Source organism: Heterodontus francisci, chromosome 19 (genome assembly GCF_036365525.1).
Source record: "Heterodontus francisci isolate sHetFra1 chromosome 19, sHetFra1.hap1, whole genome shotgun sequence".
Taxonomy (NCBI): Eukaryota; Metazoa; Chordata; class Chondrichthyes; order Heterodontiformes; family Heterodontidae; genus Heterodontus; species Heterodontus francisci.
This window is the reverse complement of record NC_090389.1, coordinates 26,639,698-26,663,805: the sequence shown is the minus strand read 5'-3', so window position 1 is coordinate 26,663,805 and position 24,108 is coordinate 26,639,698. Positions and strand designations below refer to the sequence as shown.

At 43.9% G+C, this 24,108-nt stretch overlaps 1 long non-coding RNA gene across 1 annotated transcript; it reads right to left on the bottom strand.

Annotated features, from left to right (window-relative positions):
• Positions 1-18,560: 18,560 nt before the first annotated feature.
• LOC137380372 (uncharacterized) lies at positions 18,561-20,725 on the bottom strand. The gene is made up of 2 exons (XR_010977006.1): positions 20,682-20,725; positions 18,561-18,780 (listed from the first exon to the last, which is right to left on the bottom strand). It is a non-coding gene; the product is annotated as an uncharacterized lncRNA (long non-coding RNA).
• Between the last annotated feature and the right edge of the window lie 3,383 nt (positions 20,726-24,108).

Genomic DNA, 24,108 nt, shown 5'->3' with positions numbered 1-24,108 from the left:
GTATTTATTCTGTTTATTGGACCAAGCTTTATTTAATGATTTCTAGCTTCAAATCTTACAGTTACATCAATGACTGCCATATCTCCTCCTTTCTGGAATATGAAATCTGATTTCCAATGGGAACTACTTGGTGATCCTAATCTCGGTTCAATGTTCCTGTCCATCCAAATTTAGTCACCTTATCTTTCAGCTTGTCAAAACTTTGATGTCTTTTAATTACATGTGAGTTCCTGCATGACCATTTACTGGAGGAAAATGCTGAAACAAGGAAAGGCCTGAAACAACAGCAGTGCGTGCTAGCAGCAGATAGTGTCCCAGGAACATGAAAACTGCTACCACAGCAAGTCTTTTGCCAGGGTCTAAGTCTAATGTTAGATTCAGAATCACAGACTTTCTAAAACTAGATGTAGCAAAAATTTCACTGTTCAAACTGATTGTCATTAAAAGGCAAAACTAATTTGAGAAGATTACTGGCTAACAGCAATGATGTGTTTCGGATGAAAGATGTATCATAATCAACTGAATCAAAACTAATAACATTCTTAGTTTTATTTTTCTAAGATGCAATAAAATGCTTAACAACTGCAATAATATTCAGCATCAGTCTCATTTTATTTCATGATACTAAAGAGAAAGAAATGCGGGCAAACAAATGACAATGATGTAAAAAACAGTAAATGCTGGAAATACTCAGCAGGTCAGCCAGCATCTGTGGAGAGAGAAACAGTTAACATTTCAGGTTGATGACCTTTCATCAGAACTGGGGAAAGGTAGAATTGTAATAGATTTTAAGCAAGAAAGAGGGGAGGGTGGGAGAAGAACAAAAGGGAAGGTCTGTGATAGGGTAGAAGACAGGAGGGTGGTGAAAGGCCAAAGGAAGTGGTAATGGGAACAAGTGAAGAAACAAAGTATGTATCTAGAGGAGGTGTAAATGGCAGAATAATAAAAAGCGCTATCCGAAAGCAGAAACAAGGGAAAAATTAGACAAAAACCAAAACCTACAATGAAAAGGAAACAAAGTAAGTGCAGAAACTCTCTCTCCACAGATGCTGCCTGACCTGCTGAGTATTTCCAGCATTTTCTGTTTTTATTTCAGATTTCCAGGATCAACATGATTTTGCTTTTGTGTAAATGATGATGATGGTTTAGTGAATTAATTTCCAATTAATACAAGTTGTGGGTTCTCATATGACTATAAACTGCAATTTTCCTGAGGAATGTTATTCCTAAAACATATCAGATGTCTGAATGAACCAAGGGCTGATTTTTTCTTGATTTCTATGGGCTTTGGGCTTTGTTTTCTTCTGCAAGCTGGATATGACTTGCTTTAAGCTTTGTCCTTCAATGTAGGAGTCTGGAATTGTTGTGGGGGCATGTTGAGTGGGTGATATATGAACATCTGAATTAGGAGCAGGAGTAGGCCACTCGGCCCTTCGAACCTGCTCCGCCATTCAATAAGTTCATGGCTGAACTGATTACTCCACATTTCCCTGATAACCTTCCACCCCCTTGCTTATCAAGAATCTATCTATCTCTGCCTTAAAAATATTCAAAGACTCTGCTTCCACTGCCTTTTGAGGAAGAGAATTCCAAAGACTCATGACCCTCTGAGAGAAAACATTTCTCCTCATCTCTGTCTTAAATGGACGACCTCTTATTTTTAAACAGTGACCCCTAGTTCTACATTCTCCCACAAGGGGAAACATCCTTTCCACATCCATCCTGTCAAGACCCTGCAGGATCTTATATGTTTCAATCAAGTCGCCTCTTACTCTTCTAAATTCCAGCAGATATGCTATGTGCTTTGCAGCAGTTGAGTTTGTAACTAAGGATCACCCAAATGCTTTAATGCTATGAAATGCTGGTGAATGCCATATCTGGGTCTGTTACATATAATAATGTCATCAACATTCAGGGGGCTTTTGAATTTAGTCCTTTTTGCTATAATTGTGCCTAAGTTCACTCTGCTATGTCATCAGTGATGTTATGGCCAAGTCAATGAACGGATAGAGGGAGTGTGCCATTCTGTTTCCCCCTGTGAAGTGGGAGTGCAAGGCAGTGAAGGAGATTGATGCGCACTATGGATCTGGGATTTGAGTACAGGATTGTAATCCAGTTTGTGAAAGTGTTGCAAGGAAGAATTTCCAGTGGACTTGGTTAAAGGCCTTTTCTGCATCCAGGGGGAGAACTGAGGCATGTGCATTATTACAGTGAGCACCAGTTTGGCTTATTGATGCTATTAGTGATGCATGACATCCATCTGGTGTTGTCTGTAGAGTGGTGACAGGGATTTCCAGGAAATATTATCTTGAGTTAATAGGAATACTCCCTCTCAAAAATGCATGAGTAGGAGGCAGCCAGCCTTAAAGGGTTCAATTGTTATTTTCTGATATTGAATAACTGAAGAACAATGTAACCTGGAATGAGATACCAAGTGGTACCTCAAAAGAAAGACAAATAATAGACAATGCTTTATTTCATATTTTCTTCTTAAATTAGTGCATTAATAAAATTTAATTTTAAAATATTACTGGTTTATAAAAACGCATTGACAGGGTAAATAGGTAGGTAAAGAGAAACTATTTCTTCTGGTGAGGGAGTACATAACAAGAGGTCATAATTTTAAAATTAAAGCTAGGCCATTCAGGGGCGATGAGTGGGGCCACATCTTTCTACAAAATGTAGTAGAAATCTGGAACTCTCTCTCCAAAAAGATTGGGCGAGGCTAGATCAATTGAAAACTTCAAAACAGCGATTGATAAATTTTTGTTAGGCAAGGATACTGACAGTTACAAAACCATGGCAGGTAGTTCTGATACAAATTAGCCATGATCCAATTGGTTGATGGAATAGTCTCAAGAGACTGAATGGCCTACTCCTGTTGCCATGTTCCTAATAATGCTCCATGTTTGATGTAACAGATTTATGTTTAATTGACACTTGGAAATCGGATGAGAGTTCAAAGTATTACGCTCTATCTTTTTTGCATCTCAGTTGATCATAAAACCCAAACCAAATCCAATTTTCTAGTTCTATTCTTGCTTGTGGTGTTACAACATAAAATTACACATTCTCCTGGTACAAACTTCATTTCTTCGGCGAATAGATCAACAAGGTGAGCTGATGAAAATTGGTTGTTTTGTTGCTCCCTGTGGCTTTCGAACACATGGGACTGGATTTTACGTCGGGCGGACAGGAGCTGGCCACCGATGTAAAAGTTGCTGGCGAACTCACTTCCACCTAGCCTGGGGATCCGGCCCGCATTTTAAGAGTCCCCAGGCTTTAAGTGTTCCGAGGCGGGAGTTCCACCTACTTGAGGGAGGAAGTCCCACCTCATTGAGCTGCCGGCCAATTATCGGGTGTGATGGCCACTGCTGGGACAGCAGCCCAGCCGAGGACATGGAGCCAGGAGTGCAGGTAAGTTTGGGTTGCCTCACCAGGGGTGTTTGGTTGGTCCCTAGTGAGGCAAGGGTAGTCATTTGGGGGAAGGGGGGGAATCTTGGGTCCTGGAAGTGGTGGGGAAGCAGGGGCGGCCTTCAATTGGACACCCTAAGCCCATTTGTCAGGGCCCACCCCCAGGGTGCTGAGAGGCCGCCATTTTTCACTGGGCAGCCTTTCCTGGCTCCAGGAAGCCCGCTTGCCATGGGTAAAATCGTGTGGAGGTGGGTGAAGGCCCTTAAGTGGCTGTTAATTGGCAACTTAAGGGCCTTGATTGGCCTGGGGCGGGCAGCCCTTTTTTGCACCCCCCACCCCCCCACCCTATGTAAAGTGGGGCAGAGGCGGAAGCAGGTCGGGAAGGCTTCCAGGAGCCTCCCATTCCATTTTACACCACCCCCTCACCACCATATGGTTCCCTGGGGTAGTGTAAAATTCTGGCCAAGAGGTCTGACGACTTTCTCACACTGTGCCACAATAGTGCTTAGTTAATGTCAGAACCTCAAATCAAATTAAAACTCACACCATAAGCATGTTATGGTAGAAATCTAGGGGAACAAGATCTCTTGGATATCTTCATTATAGATGTTATATAAATTCTACTGCAATCTGTGAAGAGTTAAGAACGCATCCACATTTGCAGATAAAGTTTATTTTTGGCAGATTCTAGCACTTCATTGCTTGAAGATCAACATTTATCAGTCTCCTGAAAAATGTCTGGATCCCTATATTAAAGCTTGCTGAAAATCCACGGCAATACTGCTTTGTGCTGATATTGTGGAACAAAAGTAACAGATATTTAATCCCCTCAAGTGTGCTAGCTAAGGATAAGAGGGACATGGTTGTCTAGTTTGATAATGTTCCTGTGAAGCGCCTTGGGACATTTTACTATGTTAAAAGTGCTATATGAATGCAAGTTGTTGTTATTGTGCAAACAATGTCTAAAAGCCTAATTTGAAGGCTATAACTACCATAACAAAAACAGATTGCTGATTCAAACCAAAAGATTCACCTAGATCGCATCCCAGTTGATCAACTTTCACTGAGAGGAGGCTCCCAAAATGAAAAATGATCCATATTTTCCAGGATCTCGCCATTGATTTTGATTGATGGGGGTGGTGTTGTGCTGTGGGAGCTGGTTGGAAGAGTACCTTTATTTTCTGAGTGTTTAGTGAAAGACCCATTTTCTCATGTGCTTTAGAGAAGGAGTTGACAATGATCTGGAGCTCAGTTTCAGAGTGAGCGCACAAGTGTCATTTGCTTACTGAAGCTTGCGACTGAGGTTGAAGTGATTTTGGTTTTGGATGGAAGGTGGTGTAGGTAGAACAGTTTCCACCTGTAGATTATCTCCACACCTGTAGTTTTCTGGAGGTGAAGTGTAGCATTGCTGCAAGGAAAATGGTGAAAAGCCTTGCTTGACCGTGGCCTTGACTGAGATAGGATCTATGGTGGTTCCATTGGTGAGGATCACAGCTTGAAAATCATCGTGGAGTAGGCTGAGGATGGTGACAAACTTCTGAGGGCAGCTAAATTTGAGCAGGATGCTCCATAAGCCTTCGCAGTTGAGTCAAAGGCTTTTGTGAGGTCGAGAAAAGCCATGTCAGCGGTTGGTGTGGTTTCCGGCATTTTTCTTGGATTTGCCGCTCAGTGAAGATCATGCCTGTGGTGCCTCTTGATGTGTGAAAGCAGCATTGCGACTCCAGAAGGAGTTCTTCAGCCACCAGAAGGAAGTGCTTGAGGAGGATCTTTGCAATGATCTACCCTGTGGCAGACAGCTCTGTAGCTGCTGCAATTGATCTGTCTCCCTTCTTGAATACGGTCATGATCACAGCGTCCCTGAAGTCCCCCAGTAAGCACTCCTCATCCCAGATGAGGGATATGAGGTTGTGCAGTTGTGCCAGGAATGTATCTCCATCAGCTTCAGGATTTTGACAGGAATTCTGTCTACTCCATAGGCCTTGTTGTTCTTCAGCTGTTGATTGGCTTTTTTGACCTCGCTCCAGATCGGGGTAGCACCAAGACTGAGCCAGACTGGATGTTCAGGAATGGAGTCAAATCGAAGCCAGACATAGACGACAAGGTTCATCATCACCTCCAGCTCAGCCTTCCGTCGACTGAGAAAGAGAGTACTTGAGGATCAGGATCGCAAACCCAAGACTGAAGATCATGGTGTCCAGGCAACAGTGATCCCTGTTCTACTATATACTTCATAGACTTGGACAACCTACAGCAGGCACCTCAAAGCACTGGAGAAGTGCCACAAGAGGTGCCGCTGCAAGATCCTCCAAATCTGTTGATGAGCAAGACGGTCCAACAGCAGCATCCTCTCCCAAGCCAATCTGCCCGGCATTAGGGAGTTAATCACTCAAACCAGCTCCACTGGGCGAGACATGTTGTTCACATGCCTGACACCGACACCCGAAACAGCTGCTCTATTCAGAACTTGGTCATAGCACGAGACTCCCAGGAGGACAGCGGAAACACTTTAGAGATATCCTCAAAGCATCCCTGAAGAGATCAAACATCACCATCAACTTGTGGGAGTCCCTGGCTCTTGACTGTCCTAGATGGAAAAAGCTCTTTCGGAAAAGCATCGTACACCATGAGGGACTTCGTTGGGAGCATGCGAAGACAAAGTTGAGGCATCGGAGGGAGTGCACAAACCTCCAAACTATTCATCTGCCTGACCCTTCAAGCATGACCTGCCCCTCAAGTGGTAGAGTCTGCAGATCACACATTAAACTTATCAGCCATCTCAGAACCCATTGAACTGGAGTGGAAGAAAGTCATCCTTGATTCCAAGGGACTGCCTAAGGGAGAGAAGGTTCACTTTACCTCCTTGAGATGTGAGAATCATGTAGAGAGAAAGAACTCCATTCACTGTCGATGCCTGTTTGTGCTACAATGTTCCCATTTGATAAGCACTCATGTGGGTGCTTCAAGTGTAACACTTAGATCTCCTTCACTGATGGCTCATTTCTGCCGTACTAAATGAAACTAGGCCCCAGAGCACTCCTAAAGTTTAATCAGAGAGGCTTTAGACTGGAGAAAAAAAATAGATGCTTGTTATAATCACCCATAAGTGTACCATAGTATGGAAAACTCTACCCAGAAACAGCACTGTGAATAGCTAATCCATTAACGTTGTTTATTCCTATTTTCATAGGATTACAATTACTTTCCTTTATGTTACATATTTATTTGGTTTTATTATGCCCATTGCTCTAGCATCACAAATAGCATTTTTTTCTGTGTTCATTTTAGCAAATTATTTTTTTCTTGACTGATTTTAACTGGATCTGCAATAGATACTTCTGGTCTTAGCTGTAAGAATGTCATGGAAACAAAAGAATATCTTTCCTAGCAATTGTACTCTGAAATGGCATCATTTTTATTCAGAACATTTCATTCTTTTACAGCCAGAGCACTACAACACACATAAATGTATCCATGGACCTGAATTGGCTTATAAAGAGGCTGAATTAAAAGCATCAATACTGTACACATGTACTTGCTTTCAAAAGGCCAACAGCCTCCAGAAGATATAATTTTGGGCACAAATACTAATGTAAGATGAGTAGGTTTGAGTGGTTTATTGTGAAAGTTGTGTTATGACTATTGAATGCTTCATTGGGAACACATATTCGAGTGCATTATTCATTGTTTACTTATTTTCGCTGTTCCTTTTATCACCAGCTTTTTCTCTTTAGGCCCCTTCTGAAGGGATTGACTTTTCACTGGGATTTGGTCCACAGGCACTGTTGACCGTCTGGTACCTCAGTCAAGTGAGTGCCTTCACTGGTAAGCTCATACATTGACTCTAGCAAACTATTGTATTGTTTAATGGGCAATTAATTTGCAAATGCAGTAACTTCACGAAAATCACAGGGAGGCAAAGGATTAGATGTTGTTTTCTCTAAGCTAATGGCAGAGCATCACAAATCGGCCAGCAGCTTGTAATGGTAGGCAATTCAAGACAAATCTCTTCCTTGCTACAAGTTGCTGGACAATCTGCAGATTAATAATGACATGCATCATTCAGGCATCATTATTTTGTTAACAAATTCTAGGCCATTTGACATCCACATATGCTTTCATCAGAGATCGCTCCTTTAGCATTCAGGAATGAAAACCCTGGACAATTTCCTCTCCTGACATAGGGATACTAAGGCCAATTGCAGTGTTACTCCAGCTGAGATAACCAAATCTGGGATCTTTGTGTGTGTGCCTGTATGACTGTAAATAATGAGCTAAATCAGGTGAGTCACATAAAGATGTATTTCATCTTTCTGCTTTGCTATCATCTATTTCCACATTGTTCCATCAGGCAGTCATTTTGGGACAATGGCAGAAGTCATTGAAACCCTCTCTTCTTGACCCAAGGTTACTGAGCTCAGCTGTTTTATCACCCCAGTTATCCCAGTTTAGCTCACGTTACAGCATAGAATGGGGTCAAACTTGGGATCTTTCTGGTCTGCCCAGCTCAGTATCTCATGGTACCATCAGGGGAAATTGAGACTTCCATTTCCGTTGTGAAAGCCCTTTACTTTATTCAAACATTACGGACCTGATAATAAGGCAGAGGCAGGCTTGGAGAGGGGTAGGGTGAGGTGGAAGGAACAATAGGGGGTGCAGAATGTGGAAGATAGCGAGTCATGCACGAATATCCAATTTCAACAGGCACAGCTCATTATTGTTTTGCATCTCCAACGTGCTTGAGTGGTGTGATGTACACCCACATGACACGATTTCACTACTTAAATGACCAATGCAAAGATGGAATTTGTAAGAATTGGGAGCATTTCAAGAGAAAGTAAAAAATTAAAAATGGAATCAGGATGGTGTTACAGTCAAGTGCAGAGGGGTCGAACGACTTCCCTCTTTTCTCTCTCCTTGTTTGACCACAACAGGTTTAGTTCTTTCTTAAAGTGAATGTACTGGCCAATTCAGTAGGTGTTTGATACTTACTTGGTATGATCATAACAAGAACCAACTGGGCAAGTTTTCTCGAGTTAACAAAGAAAGAGGCTAACTTTAGGCTACCTAAACCGAACTAATAAAAATAACACACACACACACACACACACGGCTGGACTTTGGGAGCCCGCCTTCACTTTTGGCGGCGAGCTCAAAATATGGTGGCCTGAGCCACCGTGGTCTCTTGTGCAGCGGCTCATTTAAATAGCTGAGTCGGCAATTTTTAAAGTGAGCTCCCCCAAAATAAAATTGTAACGCCCCTTTCCAATCCCCCAATAAAATCCCATGCCATTGACGAATACTCCTGATTGATGTGCCGGTGCATGGATTGCCAAGTGTGCGCTATTGATAGCACACTACACATGTGGAAGCCAGCCAGAGACTCAAATCTCAGTGCCTGCTCATTCAAGCGATTGTCATCACAGTCTAAGTTTACAAATTTTCCAGTCTTGACAAATAATCCATCGGTCACCTTGGGTGTGCATTTATGTGCAACCAACTAATAGACATAGAACATAGAACATAGAAAATACAGCACAGAACAGGCCCTTCGGCCCACGATGTTGTGCCGATCCTTTGTCCTCTGTCAAAGACAATTTAATCTATACCCCATCATTCTCCTTTATCCATATACCTATCTAAAAGCCGTTTGAAAGTCCCTAAAGTTTCTGACTCAACAACTTCCCCAGGCAAGGCATTCCATGCCCCGACCACTCTCTGGGTAAAGAACCTTCCCCTGACATCCCCCTTATATCTCCCACCCTTCACCTTAAATTTATGACCCCTTGTAACGCTTTGCTCCACCCGGGGAAAAAGTTTCTGACTGTCTACCCTATCTATTCCCATGATCATCTTATAAACCTCTATCATGTCACCCCTCATCCTTCTCCGTTCTAATGAGAAGAGGCCCAGAATGTTCAGCCTTTCCTCGTAAGACTTATTCTCCATTCCAGGCAACATCCTGGTAAATCTCCTCTGCACCCTCTCCAAGGCTTCCACATCCTTCCTAAAATGAGGCGACCAGAACTGCACACAGTACTCCAAATGAGGCCTTACCAAGGTCCTGTACAGCTGCATCATCACCTCACGGCTCTTAAATTCAATCCCTCTGCTAATGAACGCTAACACCCCATATGCCTTCTTCACAGCCCTATCCACTTGAGTTGCAACTTTCAACGATCTATGCACATAGACCCCAAGGTCTCTCTGCTCCTCCACATGCCCAAGAACCCTACCGTTAACCCAGTATTTTGCATTCGTGTTTGTCCTTCCAAAATGGACGACCTCACACTTTTCAGGGTTAAACTCCATCTGCCACTTTTCAGCCCAGCACTGCAACCTATCCAAGTCCCTTTGCAGACGACAATAGCCCTCCTCGGTATCCACAACTCCACCAACCTTTGTATCATCTGCAAATTTACTGACCCACCCTTCGACTTCCTCATCCAAGTCGTTAATAAAAATCACAAACAGGAGAGGACCCAGAACTGATCCCTGTGGCACGCCACTGGTAACTGGGCTCCAGGCTGAGTATTTACCATCTAAGACCACTCTCTGCCTTCTATCAGTTAGCCAATTCTTAATCCAACTGGCCACATTCCCCACTATCCCATGCCTCCTGACTTTCTCCATAAGTCTACCATGGGGGACCTTATCAAATGCCTTACTAAAATCCATGTACACCACATCCACTGGTTTACCCTCATCCACTTGCTTGGTCACCTGCTCAAAGAATTCAATCAGGCTTGTGAGGCAAGACCTACCCCTCACAAAACCGTGCTGACTGTCCCGAATCAAGCAGTGTCTTTCCAGATGCTCAGAAATCCTATCCCTCAGCACCTTTTCCATCAACTTGCCTACCACCGAAGTAAGACTAACTGGCCTGTAATTCCCAGGGTTGTTCCTATTCCCTTTCTTGAACAGGGGCACAACATTTGCCACCCTCCAATCACCTGGTACCACCCCCGTCAACAGAGAAGATGAAAAGATCATTGCCAGCGGCTCTGCAATTTCATCCCTTGCTTCCCATAACATCCTTGGATATACCCCGTCAGGCCCGGGAGACTTGTCTATCTTCAAGTTATTCAAAAACCCCAACACATCTTCCCTCCTAACGAGCACTTCCTCGAGCTTACCAGTCTGTTTCACACCGTCCTCTTCAGTAATACACCCCTTCTCATTCGTAAATACCGAAGAGAAGTACTCATTCAAAACCTCACTTATCTCTTCCGGCTCAACACACAGTCTCCCGCTATTGTCCTTGACCGGACCTACGGTCCCCCTAGTCATCCTCATATTTCTGACATACGCGTAAAAGGCCTTGGGGTTTTCTTTTATCCTACCCGCCAAGCATTTTTCATGCCCTCTCTTAGCTCTCCTAATCCCTTTCTTCAGATCCTTCCTGGCCATCTTGTATCCCTCCAGAGCTATGCCTGTGCCCTTTTTCCTCAACCTTATATACGCATCCTTCTTCTTCCTAACAAGACTCTCAACCTCTCTTGTCAACCACGGATCCCTCACATGACCATCCCTTCCCTGTCTGACAGGGACATGCTTATCAATGGCCCCTACTATCTGCTCCTTGAAAAAGTTCCACATTTCGACCGTGCCCTTCCCTGCCAGCATATGCTCCCAACTTATGCTCCTCAGTTCCTGCCTGACAGCATCATATCTACCCTTCCCCCAATTGTAAACCTTGCCCTGTTGCACATACCTATCCCTCTCCATTACCACAGTGAATGCTACAGAATTGTGATCACTATCTCCAAAGTGCTCGCCCACCAACAGCTCTATCACTTGCCCTGGTTCATTACCTAGTACCAAATCCAATATTGCCTCCCCTCTGGTCGGGCAGTCTACATACTGAGTCAGAAAAGCTTCCTGGACATACTGCACAAACACTACCCCATCCAAACTATTCGATCTAAAGAGTTGCCAATCAATATTTGGGAAGTTGAAATCCCCCATAATTACTACCCTGTGACTTCTGCTCCTTTCCAAAATCTGTTTCCCAATCTGCTCTTCCACCTCCCTGCTGCTATTGGGGGGCCGATAGAAAACTCCCATCAAGGTGACTGCTCCTTTCCTGTTCCTGACCTCAACCCACAGTGCCTCAGTCGGCAGATCCTCCTCAAAAATTCTTTCAGCAGTTGTTACACTATTTCTAACTAACAATGCCACCCCCCCACCTCTTTTACCACCATTCCTAATCTTATGAAAACATCTATAACCAGGTACCTCCAAGAACCATTCCTCCCCCTCACCTATCCACGTTTCCGTGATGGCCACAACATCGTAGTCCCAAGTGCCCATCCACGCCTTCAATTCACTCACCTTATTCCTGATGCTTCTTGCGTTGAAGTATACGCACTTCAACCCTTCTCCGTGCCCATCTGTCCTCTGCGACAGTGCTACCTTCCCCAATACCTCACTACACTCTTTGTCTTTCTGAGTGGACCCACTGGTCCCTGGACTACAAGTCCGGTTCCCATCCCCCTCCCAAACTAGTTTAAACCCTCCCGAACAGTACTAGCAAACCTCCCTCCCAGGATATTGGTGCCCCTCTGGTTCAGATGCAGCCCGTCCTGTTTGAACAGGTCCCATCTTCCCCAGAATGCAGTCCAATTATCCAAGAACTGGAAGCCCTCCCTCCTACACCATTCCTGCAGCCACGTGTTCAGCTGTGCTCTCTCCCTATTCCTAGCCTCACTATCACGTGGCGCCGGCAACAAACCAGAGATAACAACTCTGTCCGTCCGAGCTTTCAGCTTCCAGCCTAACTCCCTAAACTCACTTCTAACATCTGTGCCACCCTTCCTTCCTACGTCGTTGGTGCCAATGTGCACCACGACCTCTGGCTGCTCCCCCTCCCCTTTAAGGATCCTGAAGACGCGATCACAAACATCACGGACCCTGGCACCAGGGAGGCAACAAACCATCCGTGCGTCTCGCTTGCTCCCACAGAACCGCCTGTCGGTACTCCTCACCATCGAGTCCCCGATGACTAGTGCTCTCCCGTTCTCCCTCCTTCCCTTCTGAGCCACAGTGCAGGACCCCGTGCCAGAGGCCCGTTCACTGCAGCCTGCCCCCGATAGGCCGCCCCCCCCAACAGTATCTAAAACTGTATACTTGTTGTTGAGGGGAACGACCACAGGAGATCCCTGCACTGACCTCTTCCCACCTCTAACTGTTACCCAGCTGCCTTTGTTTTGTGGAGTAACGACATCCCTGTAGCTTCTATCTATCACCCCCTCAGCTTCCCGAATGATCCTCAGTTCATCCACTTTCTCTCCAACTAAGTCAGAAGTGGGGATGTTCGCTGATGATTGCATATTGTTCAGTACCATTCACAACTCCTCAGATACTGATGCAGTCTGTGCAGACATGTTGCAACACCTGGACAACATCTAGGCTTGGGCTGATAAGTGGTAAGTAACATTCACGCCACACAAGTGCCAGGCAATGACCATCTCCAACAAAAGAGAATCTAACCATCTCCCCTCGACATTCAATGGCGTTACCATCGCTGAATCTTGCACTATCAACATCCTGAGGGTTACCATTGACCAGAAACTAAACTGGGCCAGCCATATAAATACTGTGGCTACAAGAGCAGTTCAGAGGCGAGGAATTCTGTGGCAAGTAACTCACCTCCTGACTCCCCAAAGCCTGTCCACCATCTACGAGGCACAAGTCAGGAGTGTGATAGAATACTCTCCGCTTACCTGGATGACTGCAGGTCCAACAACACTCAGGAAGCTTGACACCATCCAGAACAAAGCAGCCCGCTTAATCGGAACCCCATCCACCATCTTCAACATCCACTCCGTCCACCACCGATGCACAATGACTGCAGTGTGTACCATACACAAGATGCACTGCAGCAACTCTCCAAACATCCTTCAACAGCACCTTCCAAACCCATGGCCTCTACCATCTAGAGAGACAAGGGCAACAGAAGCATGGGAACACCACCACCTGAAAGCTCCCCTCCAAGTAACACATCATCTTGACTTGGATCTTTATCATTGTTCCTTCACTGTCGCTGGGTCAAAAACCTAGAACTTCCTCCCTAACAACACTGTGGGTGTTCCTACACCATACAGACTGCAGTGGCTCACGACCACCTTCTCAACGGCAATTAGGGTGGGCAGCAAATGCTGGCCTTGCCAGCGATGCTCACATCCCATGAAAGAATAAAAAAAAAATTGTCTTATTTATTCCATTGCAGTTTGTTCTTGGGTAATGCAGCAGCCAATCACAATAAACTAAAAACGGAGGTTTAAAGGTCAGTGATGTATATTTGCACATCCAGGAGACCCAGTCGCTCCATCCATCTTCAGCGATAAATTAGTTGTTGTAAGAATACTGTGACCAGTAAACCCTGTAAAGAGCATTAATCAAAGGATATCAGATGAATCTTTAACCCTTCACCTTAGTTCCTTTCCAAAAAATCAGCTGAAGATTTACTATCCGTGACTAGAGTCTATTAATTTCCTTAAATCTGGCCTACTTGAATTGTCTTATATTAACCAGTCCAAAATATTATTAGCAGGTACAAACACCAACTGGCCTTTAGAAGCCAATGTGAACAACTGAGTAAATGAATTAATCTCTTCTTGCTATGTCATCAAATAATAAGTCAGACATGAAATCATGACCCAATATCTTCAGGAGCATTTATAATAATTTAATTAACAATATCTTCATACTGAACATTGAACAGTCCGTGAGTTACTTGGGCCAAATGTAATTAACTAATAGAATCATAAATCTTAAGGGTATGAAGACAATCTTAGTGTATCACATTAACTCTATATCAGCTGAGCTCAAAAGTACGTAAAAAGATTTACATAAAGTTGACAAAGTTCATTTATAACTGGACTTTTTATAAATCTGACAAGTTAACAGCTGTGAACAACTAGTTGACCTGGTTTAAAATGTAGTTCAGCATATCACTGAAAAGATACCTACCTGAACAATGTTATTCATTAATCTCCAAACAACATTGTGCGTCCAAGTCAATACGGTGGAGTTGGCTGTCTCTCCATCCTCTGGTCTTTCATGGCCATTTCTGGGCACATAAGCGTGATGTAGAGCTATAAGAGAAGATTTTAGCATGGAGCAATGCATGGATTTAGGTGTGGGTGCTGGGAGCTTAAAATCAGCAAAAAATTGTTTACTTCTAAAAGCCAGCTCCAATGCGCGACTTCTGGGTTTAACTCAGGCATATTAGGCTGGTTGTGCATAACTCCCTCATAAGAGGTGGGTTAGTGATTTAAGTATGTTAATCATTCCATTGTAGCAAAATAGAAACCAAAATTCAAATTTAATGCTACATCCATGGCTTTCCCAGGCTTCCTGAAGCTCGCCTTTGAAAACAATGCAAGAACACAATGGCTATTCATGGGTCTCATTAAGAGTCAGGCAAATACAGCAGTAAATACACAGTGCTCACAGCTCCTTTCCTACCTACAACTGGACAAGGGGGTTGTTCGGAGTACTTGTGCTGAGAGGTTAGGTCCTACACTTTGGAGGTTTTCAGACTCAGATCAGAATGGGTGACATCATTGCTGTCTTAGATTGGAGCTCAGATGAGGAGCAGAATGACCATTAGCAGAAGAAAAAGCCTGCTGTGGAGAGACCTGCAGGTGATCAGCAGAGAGGGGAGCAGCAAAGAGGGGAGCAGCAGAGAGGGAAGCAGCAGAGAGGAGCAGCTCAGACATAATAGAGTGTACAGGCAGAGGATCAGCTTCCTGAACCCCATTGGAAAAGCAGCGCTTCTGGTGGCTCAGGCTGTCACATTGGGTGCTGACACACATCTGAAACCTTCGAGAAGAAAATCTGTTCCCTATTGGGCCTGGTGACCATGCATTACCAATGGCTATCAAAGCAACCACTGCCCTTAACCTTTTTGCTTCTGGATCTTTTCAAGGCTCTGGCAAAGACATATCCAGGATCTCTCAGTTGGCTGCATAAAAATGCACAAGGCAGGTCACTATTGTAATGCTTACCAGGGCTGGCAATTATGTGAACTTTGCCTGTGATGATGTCACTCAGAGTGAGCAGGTGCTCAGGTTTGGGTCCTTGGTTAATTTTCCACTGGTGCAGGACAGGGCAGCATTGACTGTACACACATTAACATATGTGCACCTCTAGATCAACCAGGAGTATTCGTCAACCACAACGGCTTCCTCTCCATCAATGTGAAGCTGGTGTGCAACCACAAGAAAAGGAGCCACCATGAAGCTTTCATCCTGCAGCAGTCTGAGTTCCCCCAATGCTTTGGCCTTCAGGCAGACATAAGGGGTGGCTGCTAGGTGACAAAGGATACCTCCATCAAACTTGGCTGATAACACCTATGAGAAACCCAACCAATGAGGTTCAAGAGCAGTAAAATGAAAGCATATGACTACCAGATGTATCACTGAGATGGCAGGCAGTATGCTCAAGATGTGCTTCAGATGCGTGGACAGATCTGGAGGTGTCCTTCAATACTCATGAGCCATGGTCTCCAGAATGATTATAGTGCTGCATTCCATGCAACATTGCACAGTGGCAAGAGTTGGAGCTGCAAGAGGAACAAGATGCTGAGTACACATTGTCTGCATATGAATTTGAAGAGGAGGAGGAATATGGTGACCCCAATGCAACACTCGCATTGCTGCCTGAGATACCAGGGATTCCCTCATAGTTGTAAGGCTCAGTCAGTTACCACCAGTGGGCCAATGTAACAACCGTATCCAACAGCCACTCTCCTCCCCAACCCCCACCCCTAAATCCCACTAATATAAAGCCATCCTATAATCAACCATCCTCCCATTACACATTTCCCCATTGTTCCCTGTCAATTCGTGGATTCCCATTCCTCAACAAAGGTGCAATGTAATAAATTTACTAAAGAGTAGAATCTTGACAACATAATATTTTCTCAAACACCCATGTGAATACCCTTGTTCAACTACAAAGCTTTACTCTTTTTTTCCTCATGCTCCAAAGTAGTGCAACCCCTATGGTTTAAGCAGAGATAGAGGCAACCTATTCGTACCTCAACTCTGACCACAGAGATACTCTAGGCCTATCGTTTTGGAGCCTGTGGGCAAGGTGCCAGAGACTGCACCGCCAGGGACAGATTCAGGCATTTGGTGAGGAGGTGCATTTGGTGATGGTGACTATCAGCAGGAGGCATTAAATTGCATAAGGATGAGGGTGAATGGCAGTGGTGGATGAATAGATGGGAGTGTGTGGAAGAGTATAGACAGAGAGGGATGGGTGCACCTGACAGGTAAGTGGGTGTGAAGGGTGATGTGAAAGAGTAGGCTTGACAAGGCAGAGTTGGTTGGGATGGAGCGGGTGGGGGTGGTCGATGAATGTGTAATGGTACTCACCTTTCCTGACCTGGCTAGATTGTTAAAGTGCTTCCTGCACTGAATCCAGGAGCTTGGCACAATGTTCCTGCTGCTATTCTCCTGGGGCTCCTTCAGCCACACCTTCTTTGTGGCAGCAACAGATTTCTTCCTCCCATTGCTGGGGAGGAGTATCTCTCTCCAACCCCTCACAGCCCCTAGCAGTACATCAAGGGAGGCACCTAATAGCCTTTGAGTGTCCTGAGTCCACAACCTGCAACTTCTATCTTTGTTCCAAATTTCAAAATTCCAGCTCTGGATTGGCCTTTTAAATACACCAATTGAGCTTGCATTGTGGCAGTCTACACCACATCCGCTGCCGCGCAATTGACACCAAAGTTGAAAGAAAAATTATAATAAGGTGGCTGCTTTAGAATGCCCCAGACTAATGTACTGAAATTATTTCTGGGTTTCCCATGCGATGCAGGACTCCCCTCTCCTGCCCAGCTCCCAAAGAGCTTCCGGGTTAATAGCAGGGCCATCGTATCCATTCCCTCCCGGGTTTTTAGCCTCTGTTCTGAGTAGATCCAATTCTGCGTGTCTGTTATCCTGCATTTTTCTAATACGTCCATGATAATTGGGTGCTTTCTACAATGGACGGCTGATCCACAAAGGCAGTGTTAACGCTCAGGTGACAATTGAAAATATACCCCAATAAGTTAATTTCAATTGTAATACAAGTAAAAACAGACCTGCTGGTAACTTCTTTTCCTTTCCCAGCCTAATGATCAGCCTGGAGAACATTCGACTAAAGTGGCATTACTTTGAGTCCCTCCTGGTCTCACTTACCCTGCTCAGACCGCATAATCTATATGTTATCCCTGAGCTTGGGACCTTGACAGCCCAGATCTGCCCACTCTGTGAAAGATCCTTTCGTCCTCACAACTGTTGCCTGTAGTACCCATTCATTACATAGTGTTCCTCATTAAGAATGGGTTGTGCAAGGCTGTTGGTACATTTGAGAAGAAATCCCTCCCTGCATAATGAGAGAGGTTTGCAGTTGCTGATACAAAATTCAATTTTAAATATTCAAAGGAAAACTGTGATTTTTTTATGGGGGTCTCATTAAAATTGAATTTATACTATAAATACATTGATACAAATGTATGTGATTTCAAACTTAAGGCTGGCAAAATCTAGCAGAAAAGCTTGAAATTTATTATGAAGTGTTGGGAGATGTTTAATATTTTGGAAAGTAAATAGTTAAAATGTTCCAGTGGGAAAGCATTTGATCATTTTGTGACATTTATCTGTGAGACCGCTGATCATGTTCAATTTCGATAAATGACACCAACTTACGCTCTTCATAATGCTTTGATATATTTTGGATTTGATTGATGTTGAGCTAACTTGCCTGTAAGTCCTAGTTCTGGCTTTTCAATGCACTGGCATATTGGGAGCCTCACACTCTCTGTTATCTCCCCTGCTTCTAATGAAAATGAGAAATTCCCTGCTTGTTTCATTGAAACCATGCCCCTTGGGCCTAATAGTTTATCTATTTCCAATATTTCTAATTTCTTGATACCTTTCAAAAGTAGAAATGTGAAGGCAACATTATATCTTTGGGTAACATAGTTTCATTACTGGCTCTGGATTATTCCTGCTCTGTCTGAACTCTCATGTTTCCTTACGTTAAGAGGCATGTAAAGCAGAAGAATAGGAAAACAGAAGGTGGGAATGATGGGTAATTCAGTCAATCTATAATATGCCCTCTTATCTTAATCCATATTAAAGAACAACAACTTGAAATTATATAGTGCCTTTAATGAAGTAAAACATCCCAAGGCATTTCACAGGAGCGTTTCAAACAAAATCTTACACCTAGCCACAATGAGAAGATATTAGGACAGGTGTGTCAGCAGGTACTGGGAGTTGTCTTATCTGCATCTCAAGTGCGACATGTGGCTCCCAAACCCTGGCGTCCATCCGTTATGTGTGGTTGTAGTGCATGCCTCTATGTGACCTACAAAGAAACATATTGTACATCTCTCTTGTGAGTTAGCTGATGGACATTTAGAGATTTCAAATACATTGGAGTTCAAGTTTGCATTCCAGACTACAGCTCTTCATTTGGGTGTGCTTTTGTTCAACAGCAGGAACATATGAATCACTTTCAACTTCTATTTATATTTAAACATTTCACAATAATTGCTACCTTATCTAGTCCAACCTAATAGCCTTTAAGATAAATTCTCTTCTTTCAATAGACATCGCATCATGTTTTCAATAATTGGTTAAGTCTGCAAATCCTTTTCTCTCAGTCTTTCTGTGGCTTCTGACAAATAAAGGAATTGAGATATCTGTGATGAATCTGTGTGTTGAAAGGGACATATCACTTTCAAGAAAATTGCACAATGACTGCAATTTGTGGACAATTTGATGGGGTAGAGTTTCCCCTTTGAGGACAATTGGCGATTCTGGTGCAAACTGCGCCCAAATTTCTGCCCGTTTTGAAAAGTGTTCTTTGTCCTAGCTTTTCTGCTCACACTCATTTGCATCTCGCCGAATGCAAAATCTGTTATGAAGCAAAGCAATCAGGCAGCATTTAAAAAAAATATTCCTTGATATATTTATGCGTTGTAACTTCGCAAAGTTTGAATAATATAGCTGAAAATGGGTTTATCACAAAAATAAGCATTTTCAAATCATAGTGCAAATCCACCACCAGTGAGTAACCCAATTTTAAATTACTGAATTTGAGTTTAAAATATATTCAAAACTATTTTCTTGTTTGTTTGGGGTACAATAGTCAGTTGCTTAGTATTTGTTTCAAAAAATCAGTCAAAATGTTAATGTCCTTGTGCCCATAAATCAGTTTAATATTTGGAGCTTCCTCAAAGGCCTGCAAATGAGCACAAATAGCAGAAACTTCTAATAGTGAGTAATTCACCCTGGCAGTAACCAGTTTTGCAGGCAAGGCCAGCATGTAGTGCAATGTTTTTAAAAAGATTGTGGAAACTTAATTTGTGCTGATCATAATTTGTGCTTAAAATCCTGATATTTTGCATCAGTTTGCAGATATCAGGTGAATTGTGCCAGAAAAACTGCAATGAAGTGGAAATTCCAGGCTGAGATCTTTTGTATACTGCATTGCCAGTACAACTGATTTCTTTTCAGTTGTTCTCACTATTTGTCTATTCAAGAAAAGCATGTAATTCAGTAACTATTACAGGAGTGAGCAGGATGGTGGGATTAGACTAGGTATCTTCATGGGAGAAAGACAGAAGTGCAGATTTAATGGAGACAAATAGCATCTGCTAGAACATTCTATGATTCATTTTATTATTAACAATCTGACTACTAACTGGAACACATTCACAAAGCAACCATACCTATATGCTAACATATAACGGCACTACTTTGGAGTCACTACCTTAATACCACGTACTGTGATGCCCTTGCTGGGAACCTTTTACATTGATCTCGGGATCAGGGAAGAGCTCCAAGATCTGTTCAGCAAATCTCAACACTGCCATTCCTGGTGGATTCCCCAGGGGGGCCCAGCCCAGGGAGCCAACCCAAATGTTTATTTAATCCCTAGTCCGGAAGATCTTCCGGAGTTAGAGATGCGTCTTTGTGGCAAGTGGAAGTCCTGCCAATTGGAAAATGTACCCAATTCCAAGAATTCAGAGTATTTGGGCTTTATTGTTCACACATAACCCCGATTGAAACAAAATCATAAACTATGATCACAGTGTTCGTTTCTTTTGAATGTTCCAGGCTGGATAAACTATTTGCACACACTAGCTATAGTTAAACAAAAAAAGGAAGGTGCTGATAGAATTGGCTTAATTTTATAGGAAATTAAAGGACTAGTTTGCTCATAACTTTATTAATTCACAGAGAAGACTTAAATGTAATTACCTGGCACAATGGCTCATCATTTACGGAGATAAGTCTGGGCTGTCGCTCAGCCATTTGTATTTATCTGTGGGTGTTGAAGAGCAAAATACACTCCATAAATTGTAATTTATCACTTAACTGCACCACTGACAATGTATCACAGTCCTCTAATCCAAGCCTCACAAAACTATACATTTCACATACAGTAGTCAATTCTCATTTCACAGTTGAAACCTCGCTTTTTAAATCCCCTGTAAAAACACTCATGTTTTAATTTGATAGGCATTGCTGCTTCATTTCCAGTGTCATGTGAAGCAAAGACGGAAATTAATAGCACTGCGGAAATCTTGTTTTGTTACATACTGATGTAACCCGTGATGGCTCATTTGGTAGCAGTCTCGTCTGAGCCAGAAAGTTGTTAGCTTGGCTTGAGCCATGTGATCTAGGCTGATACTGTGCTGCTGTACCTAGAGTGTGCTGCACTGTCAGAGGTGCAGACTTTCCAATGAAACATTAAACACTTTTGGACACCCTGATATCATGAATTCAAGTCTTCTTTCCCTATTCGGGGAAAAGAACAGCAGCAGCCAGAGCAGTGGCACCACGGCTGGCTCTGTTGTTCAGCAGGGAGGGACAAAGCGCAGAAGAGCAATAGTTATAGGGGACTCTATAGTCAGGGGCACAGATAGGTTCTTCTGTGGACGTGAAAGAGACTCCAGGATGGTATGTTGCCTCCCTGGTGCCAGGGTCAAGGATGTCTCTGAACGGGCAGGGGGCATTCTGAAGGGGGAGCGGGAACAGCCAGAGGTTGTGGTACCAATGACATAGGCAGGAAGAGTGACCAGGTCCTGCAGGGGGAGTTCAGGGAGTTAGGTAGTAAGTTAAAAAACAGGACCTCGAGGGTTGTAATCTCGGGATTACTCCCTGTGCCACGTGCCAGTGAGACTAGAAATAGGAAGATAGTGCAGCTAAACACGTGGCTGAACAGCTGGTGTAGGAGGGAGGGTTTTAGATATCTGGGTCATTGGGATCTCTTCCGGGACAGGTGGGACCTGTACAAGAAGGACGGGTTGCATCTAAACTGGAGGGGCACAAATATACTGGCTGCGAGGTTTGCGAGCATCACTCGGGAGGGTTTAAACTAGTGCGGCAGGGGGAGTGGGAACCAGAGCAGTAGGTCAGCAGGTGAAATAACTGAGGGAGAACTAGTGGATAAGGCCAGTAAGACTGAGAGGAAGAGCAGGCAGGGAGGTGTTGCTGAGAACAGCGGGACTAATGGTCTGAAGTGCATTTGTTTCAATGCGAGAAGTATAACAGGTAAGGCAGATGAACTTAGAGCTTGGATTAGTACTTGGAACTATGATGTTGTTGCTATTATAGAGACTTGGTTGAGGGAAGGACAGGATTGGCAGCAAAACGTTTCGGGATTTAGATGCTTCAGGCGGGATAGAGAGGGATGTAAAAGGGGTGGGGGAGTTGTATTACTGGTTAAGGAGAATATCGCAGCTGGACTGCGGGAGGACACCTCGGAGGTGTCATGCAACGAGGCAATATGGGTAGAGCTCAGGAATAGGAAGGGTGCAGTCACAATGTCGGGGGTTTACTACAGGCCTCCCAACAGCCAGCGGGAGATAGAGGAGCAGATATGTAGACAGATTTTGGAAAGATGTAAAAGCAACAGGGTTGTTGTGGTGGGTGATTTTAACTTCCCCTATATTGACTGGGACTCACTTAATGCTAGGGGCTTGATGGGGCAGAATTTGTAAGGAGCATCCAGGAGGGCTTCTTGAAACCATATATAGATCATCCAACTAGGGAAGGGGCCGTACTGGACTTAGTATTGGGGAATGAGCCCAGCCAGGTGGTCGAAGTTTCAGTAGGGGAGCATTTTGGGAACAGTGACCATAATTCCATAAGTTTTAAGGTACTTGTGGATAAGAATGAGTAGTCCTCGGGTGAAGGTGCTAAATTGGGGGAAGGCTAATTATAACAATATTAGGCAGGAACTGAAGAATTTAGATTGGGGGGTGGCTGTTTGAGGGTAAATCAACATCTGACATGTGGGAGTCTTTCAAACGTCAGTTGATTAGAATCCAGGACCGGCATGTTCCTGTGAGGATGAAGGATAAGTTTGGCAAGTTTTGGGAACCTTGGATAACGAGGGATATTGTGAGCCCAGTCAAAAAGAAAAAGGAAGCATTCGTAAGGGCTAGAAGGCTGGGAATAGACAAAGCCCTTGAGGAATATAAAGAAAGTAGGAAGGAACTTAAGCAAGGAGTCAGGAGGGCTAAAAGGGGCCATGGCATTGGCAAACAGGATTAAGGAGAATCCCAAAGCTTTTTAGACGTATTTAAGAGCAAGAGGGTAGCCAAGGAAAGGGTTGGCCCACTCAAGGACAGAGGAGGGAATCTATGCATGGAGCCAGAGGAAATGGGCGAGGTACTAAATGAGTACTTTGCATCAGTATTCACCAAAGAGAAGGACTTGGTGGATGATGAGTCTAGGGAAGCGTGTGTAGATAGTCTGGGTCATGTCGTTATCAAAAAGGAGGAGGTCTTGGGCGTCTTGAAAAACATTAAGGTAGATACGTCCCCAGGGCCTGATGGGATCTGCCCCAGAATATTAAGGGAGGCAAGGGAGGAAATTGCTGGGGCCTTGACAGAAATCTTTGTATCCTCATTGGCTACAGGTGAGGTCCCAGAGGACTGGAGAATAGCCAATGTTGTTCCTTTGTTTAAGAAGGGTAGCAAGGATAACCCAGGAAATTACAGGCCGGTCAGTGGTAGGGAAATTATTGGAGAGGATTCTTTGGGACAGGATTTATCCCATTTGGAAACAAATGGACTTATTAGCGAGAGGCAGCATGGTTTTGTGAAGGGGAGGTCATGTCTCACTAACTTGATCAAGTTTTTTGAGTAAGTGACAAAGATGATTGATGAAAGAAGGGCAGTGGATGTTGTCTACATGGACTTCAGTAAAGCCTTTGACAAGGTCCCTCATGGCAGACTGGTACAAAAGGTGAAGTCACATGGGGTCTCACAGAGGTGAGCTGGCAAGATGGATACAGAACTGGCTCTGTCATAGAAGACAGAGGGTAGCAGTGGAAGGGTGCTTTTCTGAATGGAGGGCTGTGACTAGTGGTGTTCCACAGAGATCAGTGCTGGGACCTTTGTTGTTTGTAGTATATATAAATGATTTGGAGGAAAATGTAGCTGGTCTGATCAGTTATTTTGTGGATGACACAAAGGCTGGTGGAGTTGTGGATAGTGATGAGGATTGTCAGAGGATACAGCAGGATATAGATCAGTGGAGACTTGGGTGGAGAAATGGCAGATGGAGTTTAATCTGGACAAATGTGAGGTCATGCATTTTGGAAGATCTAATACAGGTGGGAAGTATACAGTAAATGGCAGAACCCTTAGGAGTATTGACAGGCAGAGAGATCTGG